At 37.5% G+C, this 25,630-nt stretch overlaps 1 pseudogene across 8 annotated transcripts in view; it reads right to left on the reverse strand.

Moving 5' to 3' along the window:
* LOC149217328 (pentatricopeptide repeat-containing protein At1g08070, chloroplastic pseudogene) overlaps positions 1 to 25,351 on the reverse strand; it is a 113,435-nt pseudogene extending 88,084 nt beyond the window's left edge. For all 8 annotated transcript variants that reach the window (XR_016251254.1, XR_016251259.1, XR_016251258.1 and 5 more), the window contains exon 1: positions 22,287 to 25,351. The product of XR_016251254.1 is annotated as a pentatricopeptide repeat-containing protein At1g08070, chloroplastic pseudogene, transcript variant X2 (transcript). The remainder of the gene's footprint in view (positions 1 to 22,286) is intronic.
* Positions 25,352 to 25,630: the final 279 nt, after the last annotated feature.

Below are 25,630 nucleotides of genomic sequence, written 5' to 3' on the forward strand. Positions count from 1 at the left end.
GCTTTACCCCAAAGATTGTTGTATTATATTTCAGTAGTGAATACAATCCCACAGAGTCTCCTCAAGCACAATAGCTCGTATTACATGATATAATATGAGAGTCCATGGCTCTATTATATAGAGAGTTGGGTGCAAATCCCAATGAAAAATGACAATGACAAATGGCATTGGAGCCAATCCCAATGTAGAAATGATTAAACAAGTGGCATGAGGTGACAATCCTAAAGAAAAATTTGAATTTGTTGAATGGAGCTCCAATGCCAAATGTAAAAATCGAATTTTAGCAAGTGGACATCATTTTCTTCTTCCCTTATGTGCCAAATTCGAATTTTAAGATAGAATGGCAAATGTATATGGGTGGTAACCCATGTGGGGACAATTTCCCAGAAAAATCTCCACCAAATATTCTCTCAAATCCTCCCAAATGTGCATTAACTTCACAAATTCGAATTTCCAAATAAGCAGCGTTCTCCTTTAATGCCAGAAATTCGATTTTATTTGAGCACATATCATTTCCTTGATTATAGGAATCCACATCACCTTGAGACTTCACTTTAACTCCCCCAAAATTTTTCACCTCATTTCCACAACATTTAGCATGTGTGGATATTTATTTTTCTCCATTTATTTAATTTCTGGCTTAATTAATAGCTAGATTTCCCACTAAACTTAGGAAAAATGAGTTTTGATGGTTGAAAACACATTTTTAACCCATCAAAGTGTCATAGGAGAAAGTTGAGAGTGAGAGGTGCAAATTTCATTACTCATACCCCATACAACTTCTCTAGGCATCACTTATTACATTACAAATACAATTTTATTAGTAATTTTTTACTTGCGAGAAATCTAAAAAATTAAAAAATGACTACCTAGACCTAACCAAATTCCACGAAATTTTTTGTGTGATCTAGTATGGTAATATACATAGACTCTAGACACTAAGATGTGTTAGGGGCTCAACCTTCAAACCATCACCCCGGCTTTGGGGTAAAAAGTGAGTGAAAAAACCCAGAAAATTATCCGTCTCTAAAAAAGAAAGGATAATTAACCAGATAAAAAAAACACTCCAAGGTGTACTCATTTGCTAATCGAGTCCCAACATCCTAGGTCTGTTACATACTCAAAACTCATCATTACTAGTATCATTTATTACAATTCCCCGCAGGGTGTGGAATCTGGATACAAAAAAGATAATGAGAAAATAGAAGTAGAGTTAAAAAACTTTGTTGACTGATGATATCTGATGGTACAAGTGTTCTCTAGATCATCCTTGGGCATGGACTCTTCATATAATCATCATGTGCCACTCCAATGGTCAACCAGTACTTCCAATTGATGCAATCAACTAACGTATATTAAAAGCTAAGTTACCAAGATACGGATACAGATCTGTTGCTTTTTTGAAAAGCCAGGATCCGAATACGGTGAGGATACGGCAAGTACAAAAAAATATAATAATATTTTTTATATTTTAAAAAACATAGTTCTAAATCAAAACCATTACTAAGTCACAACATTAGAATTAAATCATTAAATAATTTATGAATCTAAACACTGAAATAATGCATGTTGCCTCATACAAAAATGATAGCAGTAATACAAAAATGAGTGCCTCGTGAATGGTCACTCTACTAATATGATAATATAAAGTAGGTGCATACTAACACACCTATTTTAGTTTGCCCAGTGAGATGGGCCTTCACCCTAGTGTATGAGCCATTTGGAATGCTATTGCTTTCACTACATCTCCATTTGTATGAACCATCCCCAACATTTTTGCCAATAATTTCCACATACTATCACAAAGGAGATTTTGGGTCTTTATTGATATTTGTTCCTTCACTCTGCTTTATAATTAGATATAAATTAGAACCATACAAAAGTAGCAATATATGTTTTTTAATCTCAAATTAAATCTTAATTAATTAATATATAAAACTATAATTAAAATTCTAATATAAATTAAATATTAATAAAACTATATATAAATTAAATTTATGTTTTAAAATTATAAATTACACATTAATAAATTAAATGTGTATAAATTAAATATTAATAATATTTAATTTATAATATAAATTAATATTATAAATATAAATTAAATATATTACTATTTAATATTATATTAAATAATAATGTTAACATTTAATTTTTAATATTATATTTGATTTAAATTAACATTATAAATTAATGTAAATGAAATATAAATAATTCTATATGTTGAATATAATAAAAAATTAATTAAAATTATTAAAAAAACGTAATAAAAAACCTTCTGCCAATGCCTACGCCCTCTCCAGCCGGCGTCACCGTTGTTGTGCTGCCCACAACCCCAACCAAGCGACCGTTGTGTTGTTGACCATGTGACGCGTTGCTGACACCCCGACCATGCAACGTCTCAGTTACACCTCCTGCATTGTGTTGCCAACCCAACCACGCGACGTCTAATAGTGGCTCGACCAACCAACCTCCCACAGTTCACTGTGAACGCCCATTTTGTCTTCAAAACCACCGAAATCTGCCACCAAACCAGTTAAATCGTCTCCAAAACATAGGGCAAGGTTCTATTTGACGCTGAAACGCCACCCTGGCGGATCACACACGGATCCAGATCCGAATCCAGTTCAGATGCGGGGATCCGTGTTTCCTTCTCTTTACCCTCACGGATCCGGTAACATAGATTAAAAGCATTCAAACACTGACTTTGACATCAATGATAACACAATTCAACATAACTGCCATTTTACATGTAATCTTCATATAATATCAAAAGATGGTGGACAACAAAAGATCCTTTAACCTCTGCAAACTGACCACCCAGCAATAGATTGCGGCAAAATTGTCACAAATACTAAGCATCCGCTACTAGAACAATATAAAGTCTGGAAGTATCAGCCCTAACATTTATTATGATATTATCACAACACTTTATTGCTAATATCCACCTAAAAGTGCTCTCAGGATCCCTACTAGATACCCTACAAAATATTGGGTAACAATAGGGAACTATCAGCTACTCTTTTATTCCTACTTCCCTATAAAAGGTATCAAACTCCTTAGAGGTATACTCCCCTCCATTGTTAGACCTCCGCACCTTAATCCTTTTACCTATTTTATTTTCTACAAGAACATTATACTCTTGAAATTCTCGAAGGCCTCATCCTTGCTCTTCATGAAGTAAATCAAGGGCTTCCTAAGAGAATCATCAATAAAAAATACATAGTAAATGTTACCTAATAAGGAAATTAAGACATGGGTCCACATACATCTAAATGGATTAGGTCCACATACATATGAATGTAGACATGACAATTGAAAATATGGGGATGTGATACGCGAGGTTTCTCACTTATGAATACCTACCCTATTTGGTGTCTTGTCCTTCAAAAACTTGTGAGGGCACTTTTTTAGAAGATGGATAATTGTGAGACATGCTTCTAGCAAGAGATACATAGGGAGATCGAAATCATAAATCATGGAGTTGGTTGTTTCAATGTAAATTTGTCCTTCCTCTCTACAACCCCATTTAGTCGAGGATTAGAGGGAATATTAGCTCCTTCTTGATTCCTACTTCCCTATAAAGGTATTGAACTGCTTAGAGGTATACTCCTCTCCATTGTCAAGCCTTGACACCTTAAACTTTTTACCTGCCTGATTTTCTATAAGATCCTTGAACTCTTGAAACATCTCAAAAACCTCATCCTTGGTCTTCATGAAATAAATCTAGGATTTCCTAGAAGAATCATCAATAAAAGATAAATAGTAATGTTACTTAATAAGGAAGTTGAAGACATGGGTCCACATACATCTGAGTGGATTAGGTTAAGAATCTCACTACTACAAAAAATAGTCTTCACATACTTGCCAAGTGCACAACCATTGCACACTCCTTTGTTCTCAACCTTGAACTCTAGCAATCCCTGCACCATGTTCTTCAAGATTGGCTAAGCTCCATAGTGCAAGTGACCTAGTCTCTTGTGCCAAATCTCACACAAGAGCTCTCACAAGATCCCCCCTGCAATATGTATAGACCATTCTCATGAACACCTCTTGCCAACATTTAACTAGGCTCTGAACAATCTCTTCCAATTGAGGACTCATTGTGTTGAAAATGTAACTAGTTTCAGTCTTCATAATTGTTATTGTACTCATTTCAATATGTATCCTATGTAACAACAAAAGAAGAAAAGCAAAAGTTATTATTATTAAAGCATGGGTTTCATGCTTCTTATTGATGTTCTTCTAGGTAAAAGGATGTTCTTCATGCTTTTATGGTTTGTTAGGTCTTAGGATTTATTGTCATGATTCAAAGGACTCAACATCATGTTTATAAGACCCTTCCACGCAAAATGTAATTGGAAAAAGAATTACCTTTGAGTCTAGAAAGACTTGGACACTCCAAAAGTACAAGTCGACCCTGGAAGCTTCAAGTCGGCCTAAAGGAAGGAATTCGACCTCTTGGAAAGGCTATATAAAGGAGCAGCTCGACCTCATTTGGGACTCACTCACCAACAAGCTCGATCTCAAGAAGAAAGCTTGATCTATAGTTTGAGAGCAAGAGAAGAAGATTGTGAAGGTCTAGAAGAACAAAATAAGGACGAAAATCTTGTTTTTGGGCTCTATCTCTCTCACACATGTGAAGAATTAGGGTTTCTGTAGCTTCCAAGAAGGCCGAAATTGCAGGCCCGAGTTGCAGTATCAAGCAGCTAGAAGAGCAAGATATTTTATTTTGACTTCGCTAACCTTGGAAAAAGTTGTCTTCATCAAGGAAGACCTCTTGAAGTGCTAAGCTAGGGTTTCTGCAACAGCTAAAAGGTCGTAGTTGCAGATCGAAGTAGCAGTATTGAAGTTGGTAGGTTGAAGTTGCAGTTTGAAGCCGATTGGTGCTAGATCGAGGAAGGACTTGTTGGAAGGGATGACTTGGTACTTGGAGGACTTCTTCTAGGGTTTGCGTCTTTGTTGTCTCATTGGAAGCAAATTCTATAAGAAGAGGAGTTTTTCGGGTTTTCCCTTTGGAGGGCTTTTGCCTTGGATGAGAGCCTAGTTTATGTGTCCTATGTTGCTACTATTTATGTTCTTGATATTTGTTTGATGAAAAGATCTAAATAAAGAACATAGAAAGACTAACAAAGTTCACAAGCAAATATTAAGGTTAAGGAAAATTGATTTAATAAGCTACCACTTTGAATTTTCCAACATGGTATCAAAGCTTAGGTGAACAAGAGAAGGCAGCTAGAAGGACACACAGGAAAAAATTGATTGTCAAAGGGAATCATTTGCGGAAGGATACAAGAAAAGAAGTAGAAGACCTATTGATCTGGAAGGAGGGTTTCTACATTGAAGAAAATCAAGGCTACATCAAGCTCTCATCAAAGGAAGGGTTGAGAGGAAAAATACAAGAAAGGTTGTCTCTTGAGAGAAGGAGATATATTTAAAGCCTCATTGAAAGGCATCTTTGAAGGAAGCATCAAAAGGATCTTGGTATCATTCATCACTCTTAAAAGTTGTTGTTGGAGGAATCCTAGGAAACATCTTTCAAGGATATTATTGAAGTTTCTTCAAAGGTCTTGAAGACATCAAGAAAGTTGAGGATTAATCTTTCCTTTAGGATAGCATGTATTGTTGTTTGCTTTAAAAGGAATCTTGATTTTGCATAACATCATAGAGAGAAGCATGTGATAGTAGCATATGTAGAGTCTACTTGGTTAAGTTGCTTTGTAGAAATCATCTAGTCTTTAAAAGTAGATAGATAGACCATTTTGCATATCGTTCATCCAGGGATTATCTAACATTACATTAGAGGCAGTCATCTTGCATAGCTTGATCATCATGATCCTAAAAGAACCATCATTTTGGAAAAAATTTGGAAGTAGTATGACAAGGATAGTATACATTCCATACTGTATGGAAACAATACTCTTAAAGGGATGAAGGAATGCAATGGGTCAAGATGCAGGCTCATTATGAGACATATAGCTAGATGATGGAATAAGAGGCATAGGGATACACATTGGAAGTGACTCTTGGATAAGATTCATGTGGGTAGAATCTTGTAACATGCTTTGTATGATTATGTGATGTTTTAAAGGGAAGAATTTGGCTTACTCAAGGATGAATAAAGAATTAAGACTTTCTCTAGATTATATAGAATAATGATTAACATCCAGTATAATCTCCGGAAGAAAAAGTTCTAACTTGGTAATCAAGTTCGATCCTTGGGCACTCTGATGCATGAAGGAAGATTCAAGTGGAGATGGACCATAAGGATGTTGATGTCTGGACGAGAAGGTCATCATAAGGAGGTAAGTATTTTTAATTATTGTTGGTTATCTGGTTAACATATTATTTTTCTACCTAGAAAGATGTTGCAAGAATACATGATGACAGTTGAGGCAAGTTCAACTGTATGGATAGAATGTATGAAGAATGTTGAGGGAAGCTCAATATCTGGTACCTGGCAACTATGAAGTCAAGATGTGCCCATCTTGAGATTAAAAGGTAGAAATGCAAGAAGATAACCTAAAGGTCAAAAGGAGATCACTTTCATGAGGAAGCTATGATCATCTTGAAGTTTGGAAAGGCTTAATATAATGCCTTCATCGATGATGACAAGATGAAAGTGATGTGCAAGAAAGGTGACCTGGTTCCTGTCACAAAAATTGAAGAGTGAAGATGGCTCCATGATACCTCAAAAGGAAGCAAGTTCGATATGATGAGATGTGGAGAAATGAGGGAGCCAAGCAACTATGGAGAACTGGTAGTTGATACTCTTATAAAGACAAGCTAGAAAGCTTGTGGACATGACTTCCCAATTATAAAGGAAGTCAGGAATCTCCTTTAGATTGAAAAGGAGTTAAGGAGTCTCCTTAGATAGGAGCAAGGATCTATTCTCTAAATAGAATAGCAATATCCACTCTGGTTGAGAGGGAGTGATGTTGGACATCATATGTGCATTCTCTTCTTCATGTAATGAAGAGAATATGGTGGAGGATTGGATAAGCATTTGTGATTTCGTTAAGCATATAGAATCCAAGAAAGGAAAGGTACCGACACTCTTGGAGGATGAGACAGGCATCCAAGAGAAGAGTGGTCGAAGAGGACCGATATTCTTTGAGGATTCCCATAAGGTTTCAATGAACAGCTCCAATACCAAGTAGAAATTTTCTAGCTCCTAGTAAATAGATTCTACATTGTACTACAATTCCTATAAGATTAGATCATTTTATTAATGTCCAACGAATGACCACAAAAGTAGGTCAAAGGGATTGAAAAGTACATCCAATATGAATACAAAGTGGGAGTGTAAACGCAACTCCGAGGAAATGCAAAGAGAGCTAAAAGAAAAGAAATACACACATATAGTGCTAAAAAGAAGTCCACACATATAGATAGAGCTAACATAGGGAAGGAACAAGACCTATCATAAGGGAGTCTCCCAATGTAAGTAACAAGTGTTGGAAACACTGAAAGGGGAGTGAATCAGTATTTCTTTCCAATTAGTTAATTTTAATCTTCAGAGCATGAATTTCACATTAATCAACATCACATAACATAAACAGTAAACAACACCATTCAGCAATGCACAGTAATAAAGACAGTACACAAAAGATTTACGTGGAAACCCAATGCAGGAGAAAACCATGGAATGTTTTTTATATTTAATTTAGTACATCACTTTAGTGTAAATGCACAAGGAAGCCCCAAACTCCCTGAATATAAATATGGAGATTCATTTTACCAGCACCAACTGGATGGAGGCTCCGACCCCCAGTAGGCTACGACCTACTATGGTTTATCAGCTACAACTGAATGGAGACACGATTCACTAGCTACAACTGGTTGGAGGATCCGACCCCCACGACAAGCTGTGACCTGTCTCATAACACCGCCCTACCACCCTGGCTTTGTGATGACTGGTCTTCAAGAAAACATTCGAACTTGGATGCGTTTTATCAGCTCCAACTAAAAGGATGCACTGACACCCTGTGCAGGCACCGACCTGCCCTTGCACCACCTTACCACCCTGAAGTGTTCTCAGGCTCCAACCTAAAGGAGACTCCACTCTCCTGCCTTGCACCACCCCGCCACCCTGATCAGACGACGAACCACGTTTCACAATTTTCAGCCTAGATCCACCTGTTTTTTATATCAATAGGAAACTGCGAAAACAGTAATCTCCACAATGATCTTTGTCAATCAAATCTGCCTTTAGCTCCTATCTCTTCTATTGCCACTACTACTATTGTTGCCAACGTTAGTATAGTTGTCATTGTCAATCTTGACATTGTCACTGTACATCAACCACTGTTGCCCTCGACATAAACACTGCAATGCTTACAGATGAATATGCAGTAAGAAGTTCATGGAGCAGTTGCCCAAACCAACTATGCCAAGCTACTTTTGACCTTATGTTGTTGCACCAGTGTTGAAGGATGTATCAATCAATATGCTATTGCAAGTACTGTTTTATATGTTGTTGGAACTGATGTCCGATGATGACTCAGTCCTAGATGTCTTAGGTCAGCTCTATGACCTACTTGCAACTGTCTCAAGTTTTGCCCAAAGAGGCCTACTGCCATACGTCTTGTAGCTGCTCAGATATAGCTATGAAGCACCGGCATATGTTAGCTTTCTAGCACAAGGATATCAAGATAATCATATGGACAAGCATGCAAGCATTATACAAATAATACCAAGTCAAACACTATCAAGTACAGTTGCTATCCCACAAGCATCAACAAGTCTCACTCTCAAGTACAGCTATCACAAAGTCATGTATATGCCATTGTAGCATAGATAGGTCTAAGTGATAGAACAATGAAACCCTCGCTTATAACCTTGAAACCCTTACTGTTGAACAGAATCAGTCTTTTAATGATGTAACCATTGTGAATTGGACTGTTGCAAAAAGTTAGATGATAAAGACGCTGTAGTGTTGAAGGTATAAACAGCCCTAAACACAGACTTGTTCAATAATATGGTATCATAGTAGTAGAAACCCTTGATCTTCAATTTCAAACCAAAGCAGCAACACAAGATCTTTGCAAGATTCAGAACTACAATTTATTGGAAGAAAGTTCATACCTTAATTCTTTCTTATAGAAAATTGTATCCATACCTCTGTCTGCTCAATATGCTACCATGGAGTCACCTCACACTGCTACAGAAAGTAGAACTTTGTGTTGATAATTAACTCTTATATGTTTCTCAATATTGACAGTGAAGGAATGTTGTACAAGCTTTTTGTTCTTGCAGTTAGCACTGATGATGAGACACTTTCCTAGATGATGTGATAGTGAGGAAACTACTCCCAACCTTTAACTACTGATGTGAAACCCTAACTGTTGTGCAAAGGAAATACCACCATCCAGAATTTATTCACTTTAAAACTGTAATGCAAAGTTGCTATCACTGTCTATCCTTAATACTGGAGTCTTCATTTGCAAATTCGGACTCATAATGACAATACACAACCATCATTTACTGCTGCAACTACTTTCATTCATTTTAGTGACTATGATTGCACAGGTGTTATTATTGCTTCACGCCTTCAAGACTTCTTAGCTCAATGCAAAAGTTGGCCTTAATAGATACAAGTCAAGCATATAAATGTACCAAAAAGACCACATCAGTTAGGCCACCTCTACAATGATCAAAGAGGGCACTTTAGGTTTCAGAACCTTGGATTTCAGATCCATAGGTGTATCTCAGAACAAGACCTAGGTCGTAGGATAAATGGATCAAGAAACCGCACACATTTCAGATGTTTGTCACCATAGAAATTACTCTTAAGGATTAGACCAAGGCCGCAGGGATAATCCTTAAATCTCTTAGTATTTCAGGACTGAGGATTATAGTTTTAAAGCCCTGCACTTTTCCCGACAAAACCGGAAGTTTCAAAGTCTCAATTTCAAGATAGAGCGATTGAATTTTGCAAGTACCAAAGTGTGCACAAGTCCGCACAGGATTAAGCCACTAAGTTCAGAATTAAGCCACCTCACATATAGATACGCTTCCAAATTCGTCCTTGTCTCATTCACAAGACCTAAAAGTTACTCCAAAACAATATTTGCTGGCCCAGAACAAGAGATTTCATGCACAGGACTATATCCCGAGTTTCATAAAAGAAGACAAGAAGTTGAACTGACTCTGAGGTTGATTTCCTTATTAAAAGCACTTACTTGCAGATGACGTAAAACTAGACCTTGTGTTAAAGTTGATGCCCTAAAGAGGGTTGAGAAACTTCCTTCTGCAAACAAAACCTAGAAATAAACTTCACACAAATACACGCACTCGCTTGATGTTTCTTTGTCTCCTCAAGTACCAAAGCATCTCAGGTAAAAGTTCCATCTATCACAGCAACTGGAAATTATTTTCCTAATTGTTAATTTATTTGCAGTTTGCTACGGCAGATATCAAATAATTCTCACTGTGATTTTCACAAATAAACTGTAGAAGAAAAATAGCACAGGAAATTGAGAAAACACTAGCATACACATACACACATAAAAATGACACCGTTATTTTTGGACAAATGTCCCCAGAAAAACCCAACTTGGGAAAACCGGTGCAGCAATTGAGGGTTTTATTATTATGCAACAGTGAGAAAATCTTAGTACAATAATCTGGATGTCGAATCTGACAATCCTACAGAAAAAAATACTGGCAAAATTCTAGTGAGGAATTTTCCTCACCCCACAGGCAAATCCGAGCTCTGACTGCAGCTCCAAGTGAGCCATCCAAACTGCCTTTGCGCAGGCCTGCATCACCCTAGCGTAGTCCCTTCCTACGCACAGCCTGAATCAGCTGCTCTCGTAGTCGTCCTGTCTGCCACTAGATGAGAAACTGTCTCTTTGGCTTTCTGGAACCCTTTCCCGGCCTCTAGAACTGAAACTCGACTTCTCTCCAGCAAAATCGAACTGCCCTCTAAAGGCTTCTGCACAGCCCTTGATTCAACCGATGTGGTTTTTCTGCCTCTCTGCAAATGCACTCCCTGGATCTGGAAGACTTCCTCAGCCTCACTGTCCCTGCCCCTCACTGTCTCTGCTTCTTCATTGAAGCTCGAACTCTCTGGCAACTGACTGTTGCTACTCTGGAAAATCAAATTCTCCAAGTGTCTTTGGTGCATTCTCCATCACCACATCAATCCCTTATATCTTCCTGTTAGGACTCCAACGGCCAAGATTAAATCTTAATCGATGGCTCAGATCATTTCGGGATCAATGCGTGTGATTTTCTAAAGAATTCTCACCTTGACTTAATTAATTCTAATTAATTAAGCAATTTTCCTAAGTTTAGACTAAGGAAACATTAAAAAATTGGTTAATAATCTAATTAAGTCATCTCTAAGTGGAATTTCCATAAACGATTTTTGGGTTTTGGAGATCTCATGTATTCTAGCCTCTCCACCAAATTTTGTGGCTAGAACACATTTGATGCTACAGAAACTAACATCTCAGAGTAATATTACAGAAAAAATCGTTCAAGTAAGGCCTTTTACTCTTTTAGATATGAGAATTAAATTTTGATAAGGTTCAATGCCCCTTGTTAATCCTAAATAATAATTGAGATTCTTCATGAGATATTGTAATCCACAATTTGATGAGGAAACCATACCTCCTTGATTTAAATAATGAGCTAGTTAATGAGATGATGCCATATCACCATCCTTTGGGGTTTTTTCCCATGAGTAGGATTAGTCAACTTCAAACTGGTATAACTCACAAATCGTGAGGCCTCTCGCGGCGTGCCACATACCACCGAAAACTGCTCGATAAGAGAATCCAATAAGGATGGTCCGAACTCAAATAATCATGATTTGCCACGTCATTTTAGCTGCAAAAGGCGAGGCATCTACAACTTTGACATCAATGACAGGGGCTTAGTCAAAGTCAAACTCCAAGGTTGACATCAATGACAACAACATTCAACGATGCCATGAGTCCAATGAAATCAAGATCGTCGAGATCTTATGGCCGAGGGCAAGGGGCGAGCTAATCTCGAGCTCGCCTACAAAATCTGCTAGCGTTATAGAAGGTTGGCATATTTTTACGATCCTAGAAGGGATAGGAGCTAGGGATACTCCTAACATCTGAGCCCAAAGGGAAGAAACTCTAAATAGATCTTTGGTTGCTCCTCTAGGAGACCGAAGTATGTGGATGAGCGGAAGGGCCTCGACTCTGTATCCATCTAGAATTGGTACCACCAGTCCTCGATGGATGTGTGGACTAATGTATGGATCAACATATCTGGAGTGACCTCAATGATATACTCAGCAAAGGGGGGGCAAAAGAGATATATGCAGTATCGTAGCTCTATAGTCGAGGGAACTATGAGACTCGACTTATTGCTTGTTGATATGATATGACGAGACCACCTGAAAGTAGGAGGTGAGCCTCCCGTTTGTCCCTGGATGGGGTATGGCATGCAGCATCTGGGATCTATGGCGAAAAATCTCCCTGATTAAAAGTGTTAGGCATCTCTGGTCCTGGTAGCAAAAAAAAGTGGAAAGGGTGACTCCCGACTCTCTATATAAGTAATGATATCATCCTCTAATAGTATAGTATATGGGGCACCGAAAAATGAAGTGTATCGAAGAAACTATCAAAACGTCTCTATAACAAATCCTAGAATCTATAGACATACTCTACAAAAAATAATGAACAGAATTCAATAGATGACTACAAAACCTATCATTCTTTTATTAACATTGAAGATTGAAAAATCTGCTATAGGGAGATACCCCTAAGCCATAGTTTTAAAAACCATAACTAGGTGGCATTGGTTGTTGAACTCCTCTATCATGAGCCTACTAAAAAAAATACCCATCACTCAAACAAAATCTTGACTTGACATGCTATGATTTTTCTATTTTATTTTAATGCTTAGAGGGTGATATTGATGACGAAGATCCCAATATAGACAATGATTTTGATGATATGCAGGTATTTGTTGTAGAATAATTTTTTTTGGACGTTAGAGGCCATGTGGAGCTTGTTTGCTGAAGTATTTTCGATTTAGAAATGGATTGCACTCTATGCTATTTTGGTTATGTGCACCCTTACATGCTATATAAATGAGAACTTTTGCTTATTTGTGTATAAATGGTTTGGATTCATATGGATGCACATGAATAAATATGTTTTTCTTTAAAATTTGAATATTTTATGTGTTTTTGGTGACCGGTATTTTGGTCTGGTTTTCTTGCCAGTTTTTGTACGGTTCTGAACGATTCCCGTTCCAGGGGGTCTACCGGTTCAATGATCGGTTTGGTTCTTATAACTATGTCAAATACCAATCCCATACCCTCACACATGACAAAATCAAATGGACACTTCCAAATCCGGAAAATTGTTAAGTCTGTTGGATTTTGAGTGAGATTTAAAATTCTACTTTCTCATACGAAATCCAATGAGGATGGAACCACTCTCAAACATCCTAAAACATTTAATGGTAATGTTAAAAATTTAAGCAAAAGGATGAAAATTAAAGATAGAGGAAATGTCACTTTTATTTCAAGAATTTAACATTATTGTTGATCGCCAACATTGCTAGGGTTGAGTTAGTTTTTTTGTTAAGGTTTAGGGTTTAGGAAGAGGGTTGATTTTATGGCCAAGGGAGTTTGTTTTGGGAAGAAAACAACCCCTAGTTTCCTCCAAAACCACCTAAAAAACCGCCGCCAAGTGTCTTAGACTCCCCCATGCATGTGAGATATAATTGGGTTGGTTAGGGTTGGAACTAGCTGATTAGGTCCAGTTTGCACAGTTAGGTACCAAACTGGCTAGTTTGGTACCTACCCAATACAAATTGGCCCTCGAACCAAGTTTTTCTACTAGCTTGTTACCTATCCCTATCTAACCGACCAGTTTGACTGGGTTCCAGTTCAGGCCGACTAGTTTTTAAAACTATGCCCTAAACAACTAGTTGCTAGACTCAAGGCTCAATGAATGACTTTGTACCTCTGCCCTCAAGATATGAGAAGTGAATACTAGGGTTTAAAAAATAGGTTTTCATGTGACTCAAACTCAAAAATAGAATTTGCTTTTATCCTAAATTATAAATAGAATTTATTAAAAATAAAACCAAATTGATTTTATTTTTATTTTGCTCTTATTCTATCTTTCACTAGTGGCACATGCCTCTAAGATTAGCTGGTGGTGGCATGCATATGCCCTCTCCCTCTATAATTTAAGAGTGATGTACTTCCTCAATAATTATGATGTGCCCTCACTAGCTTCTACAAGAAAAAATATAGTGCCTAGATCTATTACTGTAGAAGTTTGTCCAAGGTACTTTCACAACACAAATATAAGGGAGCCTCATAACTCTCCCATGGTGGGATACTCGAGGATCCTTAACACATATTAAAAGATCAAACAAGAACTTTTGGAGAAGGAATGAAGAATGATGTTCAAAAAATTTTAACAAACTCTAAAGTGTGTTAAAGAAATTATTGTCGCCTAAATCCACACCTAAGGTCAGCGTGGAGAAAATCCCTAACTCCACTTGCTGTGGCCTTGGGGGCAAGTTGTGAGTTGGAGTTGTCAGTCAATTCCAACTCCTTCGTTTAGGCTCTCTCCTAGTCGAAGCCAAGGGGGGTAGACCCTAAGGAAAATCTAAGGCTTGGTTAGTGCTACACTAAGCAAGTTCTAGGAGATAAATGATAAGTTAGCCAAGAGATACATCAACCATCAAATTACAAATTTACAATAAACCACTTGAACCATGTAAATACTTCAACAAGTAAATAAGATCACCATGAGCATATAGAGATAATCATTTATGAACAAATATATAAAGCAATGATACCAATATGAAGGATACTAAGAAATAAAATGATGAGACCAGTGCCAAATTTGCAAAATGAAATGCTCAAGGGAAGAAATAGTACTTTCAAAGTAAGAACATGCAAGTGAATAAGATAGCAAGTAAAATGCTCGAGATACAATTGTACTTGAAAGTAAAGTTTGCTCACATGAAATATACTTGAAAGTAAAAGTGCATCAATGAAATAAGAGATACTTCTAGATAAGCAAATGAGCTTCAAATGAAAATATTTCAAGTACAAAAATGTAAATGTCTGAAACTAAATCTAAAATACTTACAATTGTAAAATGCTACTTGAAGGTAAATAATGCTTAGAAAAGAAACTTGATCAACGATGGCATGAGATAACTTCAAGAAGGCATAAACATAAGAGATATTGCAATGACCTAATGTGTGATGTAAATTGTCCTTGGTTTATTTTATTTGACCTATTCTAACGTGAAACTTCCTCTCTAGCCCTTCACCCTTGTAAGGATAGGGATGGTTACAAGGAGCCTCAAGTGGAGAAGCTTAGCTTCATTAATAAGTAAGTATCCACCTAGTCTAGCAAAGTCAACCCACGTGCAAGCGCTCCATCACTAGACTGAGCCAAGCCTGAACTGCCAAGTCACATGTTTACCTTTCTCCAAACATGGGTAAATGAATATTGAGGAGGGTGTCCTATTGTCTATACAACCAACTTATGTTGGAGGTTGATTTTAGTGAACCAAAATGATCAATTGCAAATACTTCAGATGTGAAGAATGCTCAAAGTAAAATTGCAAATGAGACAAGTTGCAATGATTAGTAAGCAATCTAAATCAAATGAAAGCAAAACAATCTCTAGAGCATGTAATTGGAAATTTGAGATTTTGCATGTAAACTAGCATGAAAGAAGACACTTGCATAGAAATGAGATCAAACTATGAGAGCATTAGCATGTAAATGATCAAGTAAAGCTTAGCATATAGTGATAGTCAAGTGAGAATCGAGATAAAGCATAAAATAACCAACTATCTCAAGATCAAATGTGCATTAGTGAATGGAGAGAGCGTGCAACTAGATCATGAAAGTCTAATAAGCATAACATGAACATTAGCATGAAACAAAAGAAAATGTAGGCTAGTCTACTTGCGAGAAATGAAAAGGAATTAAAGGAAAAATCGCAACAAGCACACTCAAGACCTCCTCCTCTCAAAAGAGAGAAGGATGGGATGCCAAAGGGAAAGTCCCCAAGCTCCCAAATAAAAGAAAAAAAAATAGTTATTAATGATGTGAGTGCCCTCTTATAGAAATAAGGGACTATTTTGGGAAGAGTTTTACAATATTCTTGAAAAGCGAGACTACTCTTTCCCAAGAGTTACAACAAATGATCAAGAACTTCTTTTGAGAAATGTTACAAGAAAACTCTTCTTGAGAGAGACTTGAAAGTCTTGAATGAAAAAATGAAATGTAAAAGTTACAACTCCTCACAACTTGTGAGGCTTTGGAACAAGAAAATGAGTAGCAAAAAGAAGGTGGTAGTCTTGAAGGGTTTGGATGTGAGAAAGCCTCCAATATATATGCTTTAGTTCTCCTTCTCCAATCAAGTTTGCTTCCAAACCTTCTCCAATTCGAATCTATCTCCAAACCCTTATACAACAGCGAGAGGATAAGTTAGCACACAAGAGAAGCAAAAGGCTGAAATATGCAAGAAAAAACTTGAGTGCATGTAATGGAAAAAACTTATGGATTAAATGCTAATTCGGATACACTTATAATACAACAAATTCCTCCACTAAACCAACTCGCATGAGCTGATTTAATGAATGAAAATTGGGACTAAGCCCAATATCTTAGCCTTCTATGCCTTATTTGACAATATTTGCACAATAGAGAGTGAGATAATTTGCTTTTAATCAGATGGAAGGAGAAAGTAAAGGCCTATGGAGACCCCCCTTTGATATCTCTTCTTTTGAATTCTTTGGAGAGTCCTTGGCTTGAATGAATTATGAGTTCCTTGAGATCGATGGTGATGGCTAGTCTAACAAAGAACATCCCCAATCTCCAAAGGCAATTGGTAAACTGCTTAAACACAACCAAAATCTTGCAAAGCCAAATGTTAGTGCCACTGGAAACTTTCCATATGATTGCAAAGTTGGATTTGTTGTTCAACCGAGAACAAGCAAACCACAATTATTGCTCAGGATATGTGCAAGCTCAAGGAAGGCTACAAGAAATTGCAATTTTCCTTCCCTTGACAAAAGTGCCCTCGAGCTATAACACGAAAGGAATAGCTATGTAAGAGGAATTCAACGAAATACAACCATAATATGAGAAGAAACTCAATGAAAATAATAATGCTACCTCATTCTACAAGCCATAACAACATAAAACCCAATGTGGTGACCCCCAAAGACATTCTTTATTACTTCAATGAAAATTTTGGTAGAGCTACAACAAGCATCAAGCTTCCAACGCTCATGGAAACGAGAACCCATGGGTTACATATATAGCAATTTAGGAGAAGATCCCAATGAAAGAGTGCATCTCCAAGTGGCCAAAGGTGATGATCCAAAAGCAAGAGGTGAATCCACATGTTGCAAGTCGACTTTCCCTTCAAGATCTACGCAATTCCTCAAGGAGACATTCGTTGGAGCAAGTGTAGCCATGTGTGGAGTAAGGTGGGAGTGGTAGGAGACACACTCCTCCATCATCTCAAGTCAAACTCCACCAAATCCTCAATCAAATATCTTCATCCTCAGTCAAATCGAGTTACCCCCTCAAAAAGTGTAAGTTTGCCTGGGAACTGCATGGGCCTCTTAGAGCTTGATTTTCTCTAGGAGACATCCCCTTAATTCTTGGGCCAATGTGGATGCCATCTAATCCAATCACCTTTACTTAACTCTTGTTGATTTTCCGTGTCGTTTTTTATGGCATCTTTGACTTGGAGAGAATTAATTCTTTTCTCTCAATATTTATTTTCTGGCTAATTTATCTCCAATTTACCCACTAGACTTAGGAAATGTGGGTTTTGAGGGGTTCGAAATGATTGTTTGCCCCCCAAAGTGCATCCTAGAAGAATGTTGAGGTGGAAAGGATGAATTTTGAGTACTCATGCACCCTCAACATCTTTTGGCATCACTTATTTACATTTTACATAAGAATTAATTAAAAAAATCTCGTCTTGCGGGAAATTTTTAATTATTAAAAAATCCTATCTAGACTTAGTCAAATTCCGCAAAACTTTACCAATGACCTAGCAAGGTAATATACATTGACCCTAGACATTAGGATGGACCCAAAGCTCAATCTTCAAGCCGCCACCCTAGCTTTGGGGGTATATGTGAGTGAAAAAACTCAGCGAATTATTCGTTGCTAAAAAGCAAGAATAATTAGCTAAGTGAAAAAAAAACACTCTAGGGTGTACTCACTTGTTGATCGAGTCCCAAGTCCCTAGGCCTGTTACAAAGGTTTTTTCATCATGCTAGTGACATTTTTACAATTCCGCGTCGGATTGCGGAATTTGAAAACAGAATGTAGAGAGAGGAGAGAGAAAGGGGTTAGAATGCCCTATTGACTTCTAGAATTCTGAAAAAAATTGATTTGTACTTTGTTTCTTGGGCTATGGAGTCTTTATAACATCTGCTAAGTGCAACTCAACGGTCAACAAAAATAAAGGAGAGACTACCAAAGAGTCCAAGGTTAATTCAACCTTCAAACATACCTAATCAAGGATTGGAAGAGATATAAATGGACTTCATTACAAGTTTACCAAAATGAAAAGGTAAGGATGCCATTTTTGTGGTTGAGGATAGACTCACAAAATATGCACATTTTGTGGAATTCCAAACGCATATAGTACAATGCAAGTAGTGGAAGTTTTCATGAAAGAATCTCATAAGCTTCCTGGATTTCTTAAAGAAAATGCAAATGATAGAGATTTGAAATTCACAGGCAATTTTTGGAAGGAGTTATGGGAGATAATAGGAACAACATTACCCATGAGTTTAGCAAATTATCCACAAAAAGATGGTCAAACAAAAATAATGAAGAAATATTTAAGGGGTTGTCTTCATTGCTATTCTTCAAACAAACAAATCCCAATGCGTCAAGTAGTTTTCTCTAGCAAAATAGTGGTATAATACAACCTATCACACTGTAATGACCTAGGGTAATTTTTTACCTTGGGGTTCTTAAGGCTGACTAGGGAATACTGCTTTTCTACGCAACGGAGGTAAATATACCCATGTATAGCAAACATTCATTCCACGAGATTTCTACAAAAATATAATACTTTATCAAAACACATTAATTTTCAGGGTTGATTGCCCACTCACAGTGATTATATTCAACCAATAATTTCATACACAACAACCTAGGGTTGGCTGCCCAATTTAACAAGTGTATCTAGTCAATAATTTTCCCAATGCAATAACATCAAAATTTGATAGTCCAACATTTAACTATAACAGTGTCAATTATGTCTAACCAATTGTTACTACATGGATTGCAACTCACTATCTAATGACTCTCAACAGTTGTGACAGAACGTGTCATTACAGGATGGTTCAATTACTATCAGAGGGTCGACTTCCCTGGTTCCTTTCGTCAGCAATGCCTTAATAGAGTTTACTTGAAGCCACCTTTCTCTTATGTGTTTGAGTGCTCAACGAGGTTGTGAAATGTTGTACTTAAATTTGTCTTAATCACAGTTATTTGCTAACCACCTGTTAGGTATGTTGCGGCCCATGCAGCTGCTCAAGGTAGTCTTCACGCTAGCGACGTGCCCGTCGAAGGGAGTTGTCCCTATAATTTACATTTGTTTCCACGTAAATCTCACTTGGGTATACATTTTGTTGAGCCGCTATGATCAATTTTCTGATGTATGAGGTAAACCACCAAAATCGTCACCAACATCACCTTCGCTGACCCTTTCACCAGGCAACCCATCGCATGGATGTTTTCAGTCTTTAAACCCTTGTGCTAAGAGTCTCTATCTCAATTGACCAATTGGTTGGCATAACAACCTACGCTTGACGTAATCATTGTTTGTTCCTCCTCTATTAATTTGTCATTGATTAATCCACAAAATCCCTTCTTGGTGTGCCATGCATAGACGTATAGGGTGTATCAAAATATTCCCACATTTGTTTAATCCACAAATTCCATAGAGGTGGTCCTCATTGTCTATGGAAGAGAATCTTTGGTAGCCACAAAAAGAGTTGCCTTCGTTGCTCTTTGAACAACGAATTATTACAGAGAGACCACATCCTTATGCCAACCAGTCCAGAGCTGCTTCAAAATCCTTCTTCCTTATAATCTAGGACAGATCCAAGTTGCTACAAAGATAATAACATGTGCCAAAACACGAGAATGGGTGATTAGGTAGGGTGGAATCACCTCCACCGAAACTAGTCAAAGGAAAAAGGGGTCTTAAAACCCTCAAAGCCTCGGGCTCAAAGAAAACAAAGACAAATTGATCCAATCCAATGATGATTCAAGTGATTCTAACCTCTTGTATTTATAGATTTTCTTGAGGGGATTTTTCTCCTTAATTAATTAAGAGGGATTCATGGTGAACCCCAACTTTGGGCTTTTTTCCCCATCTGCCCCAAAACTTCCCCCCTGTTGCCCAAACATTGGAAATTTTGGGGTTTTCCCCTTTATCCAAGACTATATAGCCTACAAGGATTGAAAGGCTACTTTGTCTCTCGAGGCAAATAATCTCTTGGGGATATTACACACACAACTACTAAGATGCCCTCATTTCAAGCTCCTTATGGATATCCAGCTCCTGACCACATCCTTTTTGCAGGACCATTCCAAAGTACAAGCAATAGACTTGCAAATTGAGAAGACTAAAGAATCTTTGCAAATAATTAAAGAAAAACTTCAGATGTCCCAAAACGGGATAAAGCATCAAGTAGATTAACATTGATATGAAAGACAATTTGAGGAGGGGGATAGATATATCTAAGACTCCAACCATATAAGAAATCTACTCTCAAACAAAGGAAGAATCAAAAACTAGCTCCATAATTTTATGGACCCTACAAAATCCATTACAAGATTGGATAAGTGGCTTGTGTGTTAGATCTCCCATCTTTATGCATTCATAAGGGTTTTCATGTCTCTTGCCTAAAAAAGGTTCTAGGACAGACTATGCTAGTATGGATTGAACTTCCAAAATTCAATGTAGAAGAAAAAATAATTCCTAAACTAAAAAAAATTATAGATCGATGTTCTATTTCTCTTTGGAATAGAACCATTATGGAGTCCCTGATCAAGTGGAAGGATATGCCTCCAAAAGAAGCTACGTGAGAAATAATCAAGAAACTCCTTCAACTACAACCTCTGATGGCAAAGCTTTTTATAAAAGAGAGCGACTATGTTAAAGTCCTAACCCGTTTTCATCATAATTATATTGATTATAGTTAGGTCAGCCTAGACTATAGAATACATCATGCACTCTTTTATCTCCTATTTATAAATCAAGAAAAATCATTTGACTAAGCATCTTGTCTTGTGCATTTGATATATTGTAAAAGGAGGCTGCCACCTCGAAGAGGCTTCTTATTCATTGACTCTCTATCATTAGTAAGGTGTAAATTACTTATTATTTCTCTTTTTATGCTATTTAGGGTAATTGATACATAACAATGGTGATCAGGAAACATACAAAGATTCTTGACAATTCAGATGGAGTGTCACAAGGAACAAGCTAATAAGTTGACATTCCAAGGTTTATAACTTTGAACTTTGCACTTATCTAATTAATCTCAGAAATGAACTTGGCAGCAGTGCGGCAATCCAGACACATACAAAGGTTCTTGACACTTGGAATAAGTGTCCCAGGGGGCAAGCTAATACGCTGGCATTCTAAGGTTTATACTTTGCACTTATTTTTCGTAATGATGTTCATCAAATGCTTGTAGGACCAAAAAGGTAGACTTTACAGTGAATATGGGCATGCCTTCAACTACCATGAAATAAAATCCATCCTTCCAAAACAAAATCAAAATCAAAATCAAATCAACTATCTTACACTTGACACGTATTTGACTGAGAATTACCAATAATTTGCACAGGAACACAGACAATCATTGAAATGATGGAAGTGGATTACATCTCTTAGAATGATTTCTCACCTAGCAACCTTAGAAATGAACTTGGCAGCAGTGTAAAAACCCAGACACATACAAAGGTTCTCGACAATTCAGCTACGTGTCCCAAGGAGCAAGCTAATAAGCTGACATTCCAGAGTAAGACTATGGTTGGATCTAGAAAAGTAAGATTTTACAGTGAATGTTGGCATGCCTTCAGCTATCATGAATTGGATACATCACAAGAATATCTCATGAAATGTCCCTTGAAAAAACTATCAGTATGCCACAATTATCAATTAACATGCCACATGTTAATTAATTAATCTAATTTATACTATTACACATCATAATAGCTAAAGGACACCAGGAAACTAAAAACATATAACAACATACCTTCCAAGGCACAGTCGATAGTCAAATAGCTTGTGCTGATGCTTATATGACTAAGAATCACCAATAATCCCCACAGGAACACAGCCCATTCTTGAAATGATGGAAGTGATTTGCATCTCTTAGAATGATTTCTCGCCTGGCAATATTAGATATAAACTTGGCAGCAGTGTGGCAATCTGGACACATTCGAAGGTTTTTGACAATTCGGACAAGTGTCCCACAAGGCAAGCTAATAAGTCCAAATGCAATGGCCAACTTCTCACTATGGTACTTAAGATTGTGTTCTTTCTGCTCTTCCTCCACATCATGCAGCAGAAGGTTTGCATCTGGCACATACCCCAGTTCTTTCATCTGTCTATCTAATTCCTTCAGTGTTGCAATAATCTCTTCTATTTGAGGGTGTGAACTATCCCCTACAAGAAATGTATGTACTACATGCTTGATCTCAATCTTGCTACACGCTGTGTCAGTTCTCACTCCTCTATCTTCCATCAAGTTTCTAACCTTTGCTGCATCTTCCCACAATCCACCTGCACCATAAATGTTCAATAACACCACATATGCACTTGCATGTTGAGGCTTTAACTCAATGAGAAATTCCGCTGCACACCTTCCTAATTCCACATTGTGATGGGCCCTGGAAGCAGAAAGCAAAGCCTCCCACACTTCAGCAGTAGATCGAATAGGCATTTGATTAACAAATTCATGTGCTTCATCTAATCGCCCAGCATGACCAAGAATGTCAATCATGCAAGCATAGTGCTCCGCTGTACAAGCAATGTTACTATCTCTACTAATATTGTCGAAGTACCGCCTGCCTTCATCAACAAGACCTGCCCGGCTGCAGGCAGACAAAACACCAATAAATGTAATACGGTTTGGCTTAGTGCCTGCCTGTTGCATTTGTTCAAAGAGTTGGAGTGCCTCCTTGGCAAACCCACGCTTTCCATATGCTGTAATAATTGCGTTCCAGGAGACAACATCTTTGTGAGGCATACAGTCAAACAAAGCGCGTGCATCATCTATGCTACCACATTTTGCATACGAATCAATAAAAGCAGTGGTCAATACCATATTTTCCTCTAACCCATTAGTTATTATTTGAGCATGGACCTGCTTGACTTGTTCCAGAACCCCTAGGCCAGCACATGCCTGAAGAAAACTGATAAAAGTGCGATTATCTGGCTTAATTCCTTCAATATGCATTTGACGGGCAAGTGCCAATGCCTCCTTACAGTGCATATGATTTATGTATCCAGCAATCATTGTAGTCCATGATATTACATTTTTCTCAGACATTTCATTAAATGTTTGGCATGCTGCCACCATATTCCCACATTTCATATATCCCGCAATGATTCCATTCCAAGAGACTATATCTTTCTGAGGCATTTCATCAAATATTTCATATGCATCGTCCATACTTCTGCAGTTGGCGTACATGTCGACGAGGGCACTCCTCAGAATACGATCAGACTCAAATCCCCTTTTAATAAGGTAGGCATGAGCTTGCTTGCCCTGCATTAAAGCTGATAGATCGGCACATGCCGCAAAAACACTGGCAAGTGTAAACTCATCGGCTCTAATGCCTGCCCGTTGCATTTGTTTAAAAAGTATCAGGCTCTCTTGACCATTTCCCAGCTGTGTATATCCTGACATCAAAGTGGTCCATGAAACAACATTCCTTAGAGGCATTTCATGAAACGTTTGGCACGCATCATTCAAATTCCCAGATTTAGAATATCCTGCAACAATACCATTCCACGAAACAACATCCCTTTCCTTTATTTCATCAAACATTTTACGTGCATCTTCAATGCTATTGCATTTGGCATACATGTCCACAAGAGCACTGCAGAGAACTAAATCCCACTGGAATCCACTCTTGACGATATCCGCATGCACTTGCTTTCCTTGTTCAAAAACCGCTAAGCCTGCACATGACCTGAGAATGCTAGCATATATATAGTGATCGGCTTTCACGCTTTCCTGTCTCATCTGGTAGAAGAGCGCCAGAGCCGTTATCTCCTGCCCACGAAGAGCATACCCCGCAATCATGGTAGTCCAGGTGACAGCATTCTTTTCATGCATTTCGTCAAACACTTGGCGTGCATCCACAAGACTTCCACATTTTAAAAACATGGTGATAAGTTTTGTCTGCAAAAAGACATCAGGCCGAAATCCCACTTGCTTCATGTGCACATAAACTTGTTTTCCTATCGCTATGGATTTGATAGCAATACACCCTTGCACAAGACAAGCATAAGTATATGAATCCGGTCTTATTCTTAGCTGCTCCATTGTACACAATCGATCAAAAGCTTCTTTCAATCTCCCTTTATTGGCAAGTGTTCTGACGTCGCCAACAATGCCACCGGGTTCTTTATTCCGAGAATCCCGCTTAGGTTTTCCCTTATTTTCCACTGTCGCAGAAACTGTGCTCAAATAAACTCTACTCTGATGCACTACACCAAAAAAACTCTGTACGTTCTTCTTCCATGTATAGTATTCTTTTGGGATTATCAATAAAGCTATTATGGCCATTGCCTGTGAAGGGTAGTACTTTTGGATTAGTTAGAATATGGTATGTGGGTATTAAACCTGGTCCATGAATTGATGCGTGATTCTGATCACATGTGAATTTACATGAAGGCTGGTAGGTGAATGCATGGAAAGGGGTACGTATAATCCCGCAAAATCCATCGATTCAGGAGCTTGGAATCCAGTTTGGCATAGGCTGGGAACCCAGTTTCCCCTGGCTTGGATAACACAGTGCTATTTTGTGAAGAATGCATGCTATTTTGTGAAGAATGCTGAAAATGCAGAGTCCTCATATCGATGCCAACAGAATCGATCGCGGATCAAGGACTTACTCTTTGGATAAAGCACAGAAACGCTATAAGCTATCCCAGGCCGATAAAATGTATTGCATGGTTTACATCTTTTCCCACACAAAAATTTGAGGTCGCCTCGGGAGCATAACCAGGCACGCTGCAATGGGTTTAGAGCAGACAAAAAGAATGTCGAAAAATGCAGTTTTCATATCAACAGAATTCGTTGCAGAGATTTATTGAATAAAGTTTAAATTCCGTTTATAAATTCTTTAATTTATTGAATAAAGTTTAAATTCGGTTTTAAAATTCTTTAAATATTAGCTTTAAGCTAAAAATTATAGCTAAATTATAAATATCAGCTTTGAAGTAATAATTAAAATTATTTTTATTTAATTAAGAATTTAGTTATTTAATTAAGAAATTAGTTTGTAAGGATGTAAAATAATAACTCAATGGCCCGCTTAAAATTTAAAGGAAATAATTTTTTATTAAATAATAATAATTTTCATT

Source organism: Pinus tabuliformis, chromosome 1_1, assembly GCF_031772625.1.
Source record: "Pinus tabuliformis cultivar Carrire ecotype Pingquan chromosome 1_1, CPIR1, whole genome shotgun sequence".
Classification (NCBI taxonomy): domain Eukaryota; kingdom Viridiplantae; phylum Streptophyta; class Pinopsida; order Pinales; family Pinaceae; genus Pinus; species Pinus tabuliformis.